This window comes from Amborella trichopoda, chromosome 12 (genome assembly GCF_054954075.1).
Source record: "Amborella trichopoda isolate Santa Cruz 75 chromosome 12, AtrichopodaSantaCruz75HAP2 v2.0, whole genome shotgun sequence".
Lineage (NCBI taxonomy): Eukaryota > Viridiplantae > Streptophyta > Magnoliopsida > Amborellales > Amborellaceae > Amborella > Amborella trichopoda.
The window spans coordinates 46,628,200-46,641,958 of NC_142347.1; positions in this window are offsets into that span (position 1 = coordinate 46,628,200).

Genomic DNA, 13,759 nt, shown 5'->3' on the forward strand with positions numbered 1-13,759 from the left:
ACTCCACTTTCAATTACGGACCACGATCTACTTAGTTTTATCAAACTGACCCAGCAGTTCTCATAACACACAGTCCATTGTAGGAGCTCATGATTGAAATACCAAAATCAGCCAATAGACTAGGGGATGCAATCCCAGTATATGGATTTCAGGTTCTCCCTTAGAGACAAAAAAATCAAGGTCCTCTAGACCAAGATGCAACTTTGACTCTATGATGCATAGGGGTAATCTCTCATACATGTACACGCTTCACCCTCTGGCAAATCTTAAAATGACTATCTATGTATAGGACATGTGATGATATAATGATGATGATTTAGCACTGTCTCTAAAGGCTATTCATCACATGCAATGGCCACACAGTCCATTGGTTTTCATCTGGGCATACTCCAACCTCATTAAGGGCCAACCCACTAAATCCTTCTCGATAGATCCCTATGCCCAGGTACCTTGGGTTGTTTCAAACTCTATTAGCCTAGCACATCGAGCCTAGTTCGAGTATCGGCAAATCACATTTTCTTAGTATGGTGCACAAGAGGACCACACTCCTACTGAGTTTATGTTTCAGTACATGAAATGCTCATACAAATTCTCATAACGTCTTTAAAAGCCATATAAACCCAACATCTCCCACTTGGCCATTGGAAGCCTTACAATATCTCTTTCTAACATCCTATCCCCCCAATTACAATTCATCTCTCAAGCATTTTTTACTTATGCTATCTTATTATTACATTAATCATGGCTTTTGCAATCAATCATTTCACAAAGGATTTATGGAGGCAGCGACCCCTTTTTTTTTATGCTTGGATCTCATTATAAACATGGTCGTAGTTCATCTTTTATGTCGCATCACAAATTATGGACATGTTGTAAAAGATCATCATGTACCCGCATCGAATAGGATCATATTTTCATTGACTTAAAGTAGTTCTTCAATCAAGTTGCTCCCTTCTGTAGCCATACAAGTAGAGTCATGCATCCGGGTTCCAAGGGTGAACAACGGTAGGCTGTTTCAGCTGACATATCAAACACAAGCTAGTCCTCCAACTGGAATATTGAGTTTATCTTAATCTTTTCATAACATGATACCTGTATAACTGAATATCCAAGCAGCTAAAAATAATCATGGGATTATTAATAGCTTCCATTGAAACATAACACATAAGAAATATTATCACAGCATTTTCATGCCTGTGTCATGAGATAGTATAGCAAGTTTCATACTAAACAATAACTCAATGCCCGTTTGGTTTCGTAAAACCAATTTTCGAACCACAAAGGTTCAACCACACTAGTATCTTGATTGTAAATCCATACAAATCAAGTTGTCTAATCCACACAACACGTGTCTAATAGACCTAGCAAGATGACCTTCCTACAATATTCCATATGGTTCAAGGTCTCAAATAATCAAATATTTTAAATAACTAAAAACATGGGTCAAGGCATATGTATATTTAAAAACCAATGCATGATAGTTTTTCTCCCACTTTTATAAATACCTTCAAGAAACAATATTTTTCTCTTTAATAAAAAAAAATTGACTTGGTATATATATATATATATATATATATATATGCATTCACAAGCAATAGTTAGATAATTGTATGACAGTTTAAAATGATTTTTCATAAAGACTTAGTGGACCTTGCAAGACTATGTGGTTTTCTCAAAACCATATTAATAGATAGATGTGGGTTTTTATCAAATCATCCAATTTAATTTTAAAAGCACATGCTTAGCCTTCATAAATCATTTTATTGTATTTACCAATAATTTCCTACCAAGTCAAGTTCATGGTCACAAAAACAAATCATAAATACCATCTTATAATTTTATCCAAAATAAAGCATGACTAAAGAATTGTTTATTAAAGTCTTGACAAAATACTTCATTTTTGGCAAATATGGAGACTTTATCAAGAGATCATCATCACATGCAACACATCATATTATAAACACTTATTGGAAGGATGGTCACTAAGACTGAGTTCCATCAGAACACTCCCTTCGTGCTTACATATTTGAATGAGCCACACCCATTTTTTGTATTTCATACTTAGGCTCAAAGCCCTCGATCAAACCACATCTCCATATGTATCACTCTCTCAAGTAGTTCATATTCAAGCACAAGGAGGCACAAAACACAAGATATTCAAAACCGGCTTTTTTAAAATTTTTAGCACCTATCACCTAATGTCCATACATTCCATACATATTCATAAAACAAATAGCCAACAACTAAAGAAGTACATGAAACTTAAAAATAAATGGTTACTGAATCATCTTTTCCTATATGACTTAAACATATATTACCTATTTTTGAAGTTTTATTGTTATAAACCATACTCATGGCATATTATAAAACTTTTGAATGACCCCTAAAAGAGCTTCAATTATGAGGAGGGCAAAGATGTGTATCAATATACCATGTTTTTTAATTTACTGCAGAATAGAAGATGAGCATCTCATGATATAAATACGATATCTTTCAACTCACGTGAAGTTTATCTATGAATTTTTTTGAGCATTGAAATAAACTCAAAACTATAAAATATCGCTCAGTTCCATCCCTAAATCATACCATTTAGTGAGCATTCGTTTTAGTAACATTTACGTCACAATGCAATTTTCTCAGCAGAAAATCAGGTTGATCACTTATCAATAAAAAAATTTGTTTATCTCAATTCTCAAAGAATTTCTTCTTGAAATATTTTGTGTTGAAAACTAGACTCAAAACCAAATCATAACATCATGGTGTAAATCCCAAATAATACTTTTCTTTAGAGAAATAAATGATTGACATTTACATCACAAAATAATTTATGATGCAGAATTCTAAGATGAAAACTATCTAGTAAAATTGTTTTTTTTCTCTACCCTCATGGAATTTCCCTTTCAAGCTAATTTTGTTTGAAAGTAGACATATAATGGTAACACATATATTTTGATAAATGTAGATATTCATTTTTCAATAAAGAATATATCAAATTGCAGAAAATTCAGGATGACCTCTTTTCAATTCAAAATTTTTATTTATCTTTTCCCATGATATTTCTCCCTCAAATAAATTTTATTAAAAAATAGATTTAGAATGGAAGTCTACAAACCATGTGTGGGCCATAAAACATTCTTTGAAGAATATAAATAAAATCATGACTTCTAAGTCATTGAAATAGTTTTCGCTGTAGAAAATTGCACTTACGCATCCTTCAATAAATGGACCATATCTTTTAAACCACAAGGAATTTCTTGATGAAACTATTTTTGTTTGAAAGTATACTCAATTTGATGAGTAATAATCAAATTTTCGTTAGAAATAAAATCATATGTTTAGTGGAAAAAATAACGGAACTCAATGGACACTTCCTGGATTTTGTAAGGTCAAAACTAACATCCTTCGTTGATGAGTCCATAACTCTCAATTCCTTTAGAATCTCCCACTAAAATTTTACAAGGGGATTATACTATTAAAGACACAAAATATCACTGGGTATGCAAGAGAAAAACGCATCATCATCTTCTTCATATCACGGCTCCAAAGTGGTCAAGAATACTCATTCTGCGGAGTGCATCTTTCGGTATTGGAATATTATGTAACCACAAAAGTTATTAGGTTTCTTATATCACATTCTCAAGCTTAATCTAGACTCAATAAAGGTAAAAGACAACTGATGACATCAAGTATCAATATCTCTTATACCAATGAATGAAATGTGATCTTGTCGGGGAATGTATTCTTTTATTTTTCTTCCTTTCACCTATTTTCTTTTCTTTTTCTTTTCTCTTGACAAAGATCACTTACAAGTAGTCTTATTACAATAACTCTTGCTTCACAAAAAATAAAACTGACAAATCCAAGATATTTAAAAAAACCTTAATGTCATTAAACCAATTTTCTTTAAACAAAGAAAATATCCACAATTCTTATGTTTGGGAATATAAAGACAATATAATTAAAGATGACAAGAAAAAAACAAAAAAGAGCGCTAGAGATTACCTCAATCGGGCTTTGTACACCCCATATCGAGTCACCTCCTTCCGATGGTGCTCGGGATCTATGATCGGTCTCTTAATTCTCCTATGTCAAAACTCTTTCAATGATATATGAATCTCGATCTAAAACCAACTACTTAAGGCCTCAATGCCTTAGTCTTGTTAATGCTCATTTGGCTTGATATTTGGAGAGATGAGAAATAGATTAAAGAGAGTGGAAGAGATCTACAATGAGATCCTCCCCTTTGCTACCCAAAACTCAAACTACCATAAGCTAACTTTAGCTTGGACGTGCTATTTAGAAACGAATAAGAGAGAGATAGATGACTTGGGTATGCCCCTTTTGCTTGAGAGAGAGCATGCCCCTTTAGAAAAACTTGAGAGAGATCTTGAAGCCTTAGGTAGGATGTGCCACCTATAGAGAGATTTGAGAGAGAGAGAGAGAGAGAGATAGAGAGAGAGAAACCCTTAGAGAGAGAAGAGGAAATGAGATCTGAGAGAGAGAGAAACCCTTATAGAGAGAAGAAAAATAGGTGTAGAGATTTTATAAAGTAGGAGAGCTTTTTTTATAGATTTTCTATGCCTTGGGATTTGTTTCAATTAGTAGGGTTAAATCTTGACCGTCGATCCAAAGAGACTTGTAGATAAACCCTTAGAGAGAGAATAGGAAATATGTGTAGAGATTTTATGAGGTGGGAGAGTCTATTTTTATAGATTTTTTATGCCTTGGGTTTGCCTCAATTCGTAGGGTTAAATCTTAACCGTCGATCTGAGAAAATTTGTGGGGCGAGAGGTTTGAGCCGTCAATCTTTTTGATCCACCATCAAAATTCAAAGAAATAAGTTAGAGTCTTATCCTCCATTTATTAGATATATTCCCATCAAATTTTTAAATAAAAAAAATATATATCTTAATTTCTATTTTAGTATATCCAATCTTTATTTCTTGGATCAATCAATCGTGATTCAAAGATTTACTAAATATTTCAAATAACTCCCAAAAAAATGGGTAGGGACCTATCTTCCACACGGAATTACTCAAAATAAAAAAACAAGAGGCATGGTATCTCATTAAAAGGTGTTGTTTTGGTAGGACTGTGATTTCACCATATTGGGTAAAGCCGCACTTGAATACCCAATTGGAAAATACCATTTTAGGATTGGGATCTATTGTCATGATTAATGAATCGATTTCTTTTGTTGATTATGGAATTTGAAGCTTTAAATATGATGACGATCTAAGAGATTTGTTGACACTTGGAAATAAGTGGTCTGATAAGGAATTAGAAGATGAATCATGTTTAGGAATTGAAATCTATCTTTTTAGGGTCTACGTATTGAAATTCTACAAAAGTACTTTTCCGTTGTGGACACTCCATGTTAGGCTATCCCAACTTAACAAAACCCACCTTATTTGTGTGAAGAGTTTCAGGTTTATTTGAAGAGACTCAATATCTGTTGATTAATATGCATATACAAGCATGTCTTAAATAGACAAATACAAATTACAAGAATAGAAACAAATCACAATTTCCTATATTATACCCAGACTTACCATAAAATACAAGATATTGTTCCTACCGTTCCCTTATGTACTGATTACAATAGACACCTTCCATATTAGCTTGGTAGACAATATATACTTTTTTTTTCATACGCCCCCTCAAAATCAAGATGCTATGAGAGAGAGCAGTTGCAGTTTGAACTCTAAGTTATGGAAACGAGGGGTTGGATATTCAGGTTCATAACATGACTAACATAAGTTATGGTTGCCTTGCTCAGATTGGTTGATCAACAAGCGCAAAACGTCAGATCTTTGCTTGAGAGAGAAAACATTTGAGATAATTGAGAAAACATAATGACACCTTGAGTAGCCGACAAAACTCAGTGTAATTCTGAGACCGATTTAGCAAATCGTAGACAGACAAGCATAATCGAGAACAAAAAAAACAAACTTGATCATACAAAAAAGTGCAAGATTGAGTAACAGACTCGATCGTACAATAATAGATATATCAAAGATGAATATGGCTCTAATACCATGTGAATAGTCTCAGGTTTCTTTGAAGAGACTCTATGTCGAATGATCAATATGCATATACGAGCAAATAGAGATGACAAGAATAAAAACAAATCACTGTACCTACCCTTGTCATATATACTGATTAAAATATACACTATCCATATCAACCTGGCTTGATAGACAATATATACTTTCGTTTCATAACTTGTAGGCAAATAAACCTCAAAAGATTTTACACTGCAAGATGTTTGCATTTCAGTGATCACTCCCTTCGGTAAAACCCTATCGCATTCTTAAGACTCAAAATTTGTGAACCTAGTTCCCAATAGAAAAAACGTTTCTACGCTCATGAAAGAATTGGCATCATCAAAATAGACTATCCAATTTTTGTAGGGAAAAGTTTATATAGAGTCGAGGCTCTAAACAATCAGATTAAAACCCACCTCAAAAATTTCACTAGAAGATGTTGTTTTTATGCCCAAATGTCTTCAAAATGATCATCTCGATATCATGATGTATGGACATGAGAAAAAAAATCGATTTCAAGTTTTCGAAATAGTGCATCTTTAAATGCATTTATGGACCGTCAATTTTCAAGATTTTCAAGTTTTCATAGATATACTTGATCTACACTATTTTTTAAGCTTTAAATTTTATAAAAGATAAAAATATATTTTAAGGCTATCACAAAGATTTCTAGTTTTGACACTATATTTCTCGATACTATTTGAAGGTGCGTTTTACTTTGATTGTTTAGATCTTCGGCTCTATACAAACTGCACCCATTTTTGTATGGCCAAATCTAAGTTCTTAAAAACTTCATATTTAATATATTTTATTTAAGACATATGATAATCTAATCATCATAAACACATAATATTGGATAAGGATTCATAACAAGTATGTGGCAAACGTTTTCTTTTTTTGTTAGCCCCAACGTAATACAACTCTTCTCCTTTCTCATTCCGCTTGGGACCAGCAATGAAGGACTTACATTTGGTGATTGGGGGAGTAAAACACATATGCTTAGTTATTAGTTTTGTCTCTTTTGATTTGTACTTTTTCACGCGATTCTCACTTCTCTTATATACTTGCATTAATTAAAAAAATAGATTCTACACTCCAATGATAGACATGAATAGAGCATAATGATAAACCATGATTTATATTGTCGATCTCAATTAGTTGAAAAAAGACTTTGACGATGATAATGATGATGATGATGACTCTCCGAGTGTAAAAAAATCAGGTGGCTCAAATTCTAGCTGGTTGGTTAGATTGGAAACTACCAGTGGCCGGTTTCAGTTAAAAACAATTCAAAAAAAATAAATAGAATATCCTATAAAATAAATTTTTTTATTTATAATGTATTTCTTATTGTTTTTCATCATTTTGGCAAATATTGGAAATTATTTTGGCCATTAATATTTATTTTTATATTTTTATGATCTTTTTTAGAAACGTTCAAAAATACTCATGGATACAAATCGGTTCTTTAGAATATATTTTTTCATTAATTTTTAACTTCAATCGGATGTCATTTGTTTAATCATACTTTAAATATAAATTATATATATTTTTAATTCTTTTATATATTTTTTTAACACTTTTTTTATCGTTCAAGATTTAATCGATTAAACTGATTGAACTGACCGATTTACCATTTTATATCGAGTAACTGCTTCCGGAGCATGTCTGATTAACCTTTCCGATTCGATTTTTCCCATACTGGATTCTACATCCCCAATTAAAGTGCACGGAGGATAATGCTTATATGTATTCTCTCTCCACAGTAGAAGTGGGGGATAAGGCTATAAAATCATATTATAGCAAAATCGAAATAACCCCACTACGCCATAAGGCAAAGGGAGGCCAAGCCACGCCAATGCACAGACGCTTGCTCACTCACCTACTCTCCTTACATTTACACACGTGCACTGGTAATTTGACACGTGCCATCCACACATGTTCATTTCTTTAAGGGATTCAAAACCACAATCTTAACCCTAACAAATAGTTAATGACTGGAAGGATTCTCTTGACTTGTGACCCCATGATTGCGCTAACTACCCCATCCTACTTGGATTCCACTCTCCAACTTATTGTGTCCAACCAAAATGGAAAGCTTATAAATATTTTTAAATGTCAATATTTGCTCCAATTGAACCTTTCATGGTTGGTAGATTCAGTGTTTATATTAGGTGCCGACCTTATACTGTACGAGTAAGGTGCACCTAAAAATCCCACTAAAGTAAATTGTTTTTAATTCTAAAAATAATTAATCTTCTAATACATTATTCGAACCATCCATTTTTAAAATTTTGAAATGTTTATTGATTTGCTTGATGATCACCATTCTTTAAACTTAAATTTTATAATTACCAGCAACAATAGATTTTAATATTGTCGCAAGGCTTTATGGCATCGTGCATTTTCAGCATAGTTTTGATGCACCTTATTCTAATAGTATAAAGTTGACGAGATGAGTAAATTTGAGAAAATTTCCTCTATCCCTTTAGTCTCCCCACCTTACAATTTTAGAAACCCACAGGAGGGTTATATAGAGCATATAGCGTTTTCCCATGTGGGAGTAGGCTGTACGGTTACTCTTTTGGGTGAAACAGCTACTTATGGGATTATTTTAGATCTAGATTTTTGGATCCACTTAAAATTTCCACATCATCATTTCAGAAAACAAAACGTAGATTTTGAGTTACTAAACACTGGTCGTCAAAAAAGGGGTGTGGTTTGTATAAGGCCGAGGCCTTAAATAGTCAAAGGTGCACTTTTACAAATATCAAAAAATGATCAGAAATCTTTTTAATGGCATCTCTAACTGTAATATTTAAAGATTAAAAAATAGTGTAAATAAAGTAGATGTATGAACACGTGAAAATTTTGAAAATTGATGGTTTAAATAATACATTATAAAATGCATTATTTTCAAGATTTTACATCTATTTTTTTTATGTCCATACATCTTGAAATCAAGATGATCAAATATAAGGTTTTTCATCATCAAAACAATTTTTTCTAGTGAATTTTTGAGGTGCGTCTTAATTTGATTATTTAGGACCTCACCCTTATATAAAATTTTTTCTTGAAAAATTAAACTATCTGAGTTCAGCCTCATATCTCAGGCACTTTGAAAGTGAGTTTGAAATTTTTTTCTTTTTTTTAATTTATTATTGTTATTATTATTATTATCATTATCTTTTTTGAGATTCGTCACCCAAGTTAAAAAGGTTACACCCTTGAAATTTTGGGGTCTCCAGAACATTCCTCAAAGAGTATTCACCAGGCATGGTGGATGGAGGGAATGCTCCCTTGGGACCAGAGAACTTATGGAATCATTGAACATCGGTAGATGGTGGAGAATTTTGATCCAAATCATTGTCCTCAAATTTCGTACCATGACAAAGACTTATAAGATTGGTGGCTCTAAGTTAACACTCAAAAAGAAAAAAAAGGACTTGCAAATTTCGCCCATACCTGGAGATAATTGACTAAACTCCAAGTAATTCACGGGCCTTGCCATCTTGAAGTTGGAAAGTTGATTTAGATATAGGGAAATTGTTTCATGCGGGCTGGACCAACCGCATTTCTACAATATGTGGTCCAGAGGTATAAGATGAAGATAGTTGCAAATAGGTGGTTGATTTAAAAACAATTGTAACGAACGGTCGAAATTTTTTTTTAATATAATTATTAATTTTAATCTTAATATTTTTCTTCATATTCATGATCTCCATGTTAAAGATTATATATTTTCTAATACTTAGTATCAAATTATATTTAAAAAATATATTTATTGCCAAGCCCGCATTTCTACAATATGCAGGCTGGCCGCATAGAAACCGTGTCCTTAAATATATTCATATATATCTTTATATATGGTTTGCATGAGGTTGCAACCATAAGAATCAAAGTAAGGCATACCTCCAAATTTTATCATAAGATACAATTTTGGTGTCAAAATTTCTTTAGATACAGTGAAAGTCCATTTTTATCTCTAATTATAAAATTTTAAACTCCAAATATGATTCAAATCAAGTAGATCTATAAATACATGAAAATCTTGAAGATGGACGGGTCAAGATAATGTATTATACGATGAACTAATTTTGAGACTCAAAATCTCTCTCTCTCTCGTACATCTTGATGTTGAGACTCCAATATCAAAACAACCCTTTTCTGATGGAATTTTTTTTTAATAAATATTCTTTGCTTTATTAAACAAATCTACTCAAAAGAAATTACATAAGAAAAAATAGCTAGAACGGGCATTGAAGCCCTTCCATTAGCAAGATAATTAGCCAAGGAATTCATTTCACGATAAACATGACAAAACGAAACTGAGAGTGGAGCCACCAGATCCACAATTTGTGGCCAACTAGACCTCAGTCTCCAAGCAGTACACAACTCCTTCTTGTACTACCTAATTCCTTTAGCAAGAGAATTAGCCAAGGAATTCCTCTCACGATAAGCATGGCAAAACGAAACTGAGACTGGAGCCACCAGATCCATAATTTGTGGCCAACTAGACCTCAGTCTCCAAGCAGTACACAACCCCTTCTTGTACTACCTAATTGTATTCAAAGAGTCCCATTCAATAATACAGCTACTCCCAAGGTTTCTAGAGATAAAAATTTTAATTCCTTGACTCAAAGCCAATAACTCCGATTGGTTAACCGTGGCCAAACCAATAGGGCTAGCATATGAGAAGATGATCTCTCCAAAACAATTACACAACACACCTCCAATACCCGCCAAACTTGGATTATCGAAAGAACTCTTGTCAAAATTTAACTTAAAACCCCCACTGTCTGGTGCCACTTTAATTTTCTTATGGATTTTGAGGTGCACTTTAATTCTATATTTGAAGGGTGCAACTTTATATAGACTTTTTTCATTTCTAAATATAAGCCTAAACTCATGGTCTTTCTCATTTCCTTTTAGCTTAATTTGTCACACTCGTTTTCTGAAAATAATAGTTTGGTGAGAAAAAAGTTTAGGAAAAATATCTCATTATCCTCTATTTTTAACTTCCATATCTCATGAGATTCAAAAAATGAAAATATTACTTATAAGCAAAATGTCTCGATCTTTTCTACCTTACAACCCCCTAGACCTCTTTGACCATAAATTTTGACCCAAACAAATTCTAAAATGACACCCTATTCAAACTCCATCTCTCTATCTCTAAAACTATAGCTCTCTCTTTTCGCTTCTCGATGAGTTTACCAGCCAAGGGTTTAGCTTGAGGTCTAACACGAGCACACCTTCTTATGTGTGTGAGAGAGATGGAGTTTTAGAGAGAGAGATGGAGTTTGGGTTTTAGAGAGCGATAGAGTTTTAGAGAGAAAAAGAGATGGAGTTTGAGTTTTAGAGAGAGAGATGGGGTTTTGAGAGAGAGAAATAGAGTTTGGATTTTAAAGAGAGATGGAGTTTTGAGAGAGAGAAATAGAGTTTGGGTTTAGAGAGAGATGGAGCTTTGAGAGAGAGAAAAAGACGATGATGTGAGAGAGAAATGAAAATTTAGAGAGAGAGAGATAGAGTTATTTCATAAGTTGTTGAGGTAAATAATACATGGTTAAAAAGATTTAAGGGGTTGGAAAATATAAAAGATGGAGTCTTTTTGCTTACAAGTAATATTTTCGATTCTTAAGTTCTATGAGATATAGAAGTTAAAAATAAAAAATAATAATATATTTTCCCAAAAGTTTATTGGGTTTGAATACCTGTTTACATGGTTGGTGAGAGTATTGGAATCCAACCCAAACCTAATTATTGAAGTGGTCATGCATAACTGTTGAGTAGCATGTAGCAAAAATAGGAGGCACCTTTTGTACCTCCTCGACAGCCTATCTAAGAGACAAATATAGGATGTTGAGATATTTATTAAGGTACAATAAGATTATTTACTTTTGATTAAAAATGCCTCTAACTTGAAATTGAGTTGCTCGGAATAAGTTATTGATCAAGTTCAAAGATCAAATACAAATTTCTTGAAATTTCGAACACACTGAACGCTTTTTGATTTGATATTTGGCGATTAAATATAACTCTGACTTTTTTGTATAAAAATTAAACAGTCTAGTACTATATCCCTAATCCGGACCGTCTGAATTTAAAAATGGATGATGTTTGACTATTACCATGTAACACAGAGAAGTTATTGGCGAATCAACCGACTTATGTATCCTCAATACTTTTCAAGCATGACTCGAAAAACACCCTAAATCACTGAAAAGCAATTCCTCAATACTTTTCAAGCATGACCCGAAAAACACCCTAAATCACTGAAAGAATCTACGAATTTAGAGCTCCCAAGTTTGTGCGATGATCTTTATAGAATTAAAATGAATGGTCTAAAAGGACTACAAAAAGAACCAATTTTGAGAGTTCAAAATTCGATATTTTTAGATATTCAAGATCGGGGTGATCGAGTATGGTTTTTTTTTTAAAAGATTATAGTGATCGAGTGACCTTATTTGTAGAAATTTGGATCCACAATCAATCTATATGATGAGTGTGCAATGGCACACTCCAAATCATAGGTGAGCCAGAGGGACCATAAATATTTATCGGCCATCTAAAAAGCCAGGATTTGTGAGATGCAAACTATATGTTGGAAAATTTCAAAATGGTTCATTTTTAACCAAAAAAAACAAAGAAAAAAAAAAGAAGGGATATCAAAGTAGTTCTTAGTTCATTTTTTTATGAGTTCTCTTTGATTTTATCCTTTTAATAGCATGTATTAATCAACATTCCGCATTCATTTTTATTGGTTTATTTACTACCAACTATTGTCAATATTATTATTTTTAATTACTTATTGTCCATGTCGTTGATGAATTCAAAACTACGTATCTTAAATTTGTTATCCATTACAAAATATTTATTTATAGGTAATATTTTTTAATTTCTTTTACCAATTCTTCTCATTTTTTAAGAGAACCTCTATTCTCACCCTGTTTTCTCTATCCCACTCAAAAACATAAAATATTTTTTTATAGGTAACGTTAATTATCTCTTTTACCATTTCTTCTCATTTTTAAAGGAAACCTCTATTCTCACCCGTGTTGTTGTCTCTATCCCACTCGAAAAACATGGGTGGCAGTACTAGGTTCCGCGGAGTGTGTTGACTGGAAATGTCTAAAGCATGGATAAAATTATAAATTTACTTGCTTTATTGCATTATTTGAATTTTGGAATCTTCACATTTTAGTTTTATTTTATTTCTTAGAAGGCATAGGTTTTATGAAAACAAAATAAAGCTTTTTCTCGAATCCTCATCCAAAAAGCACTTTCGATAACTGAAATCTCCATGATGGCTCTAAAATCAATTTCTAATATAAACAATGAAATTTGAAACTAAAAAAATAGTACAAATCTTACGGATCTATGAACACTTATTTTTAATATGAAATGAACTGCATAGGTTTTTGTTACCATTACTATATTTTTAGAGCTTAAAATCCTATTTTTTTCACAAGCATAATGTTCAACCCAAGATGATCGGTTTTTTAATGCTTGAATTGCAATTTTCGATGATCGGTTTGCTTAGATAGGGCTGCAGCCCTATCAAACCATTTACCTTTGTTTCTATATCTATTTATTTTGACTTAGCTTACTTAGATTGTTCAAACAATATAAGTAATAAATCTATTAACTAAGATGTAAGATAAAATGGGGGCGTGGAAGCAATCTTGGGTAGGTTTGAGGTCACCGGGGAG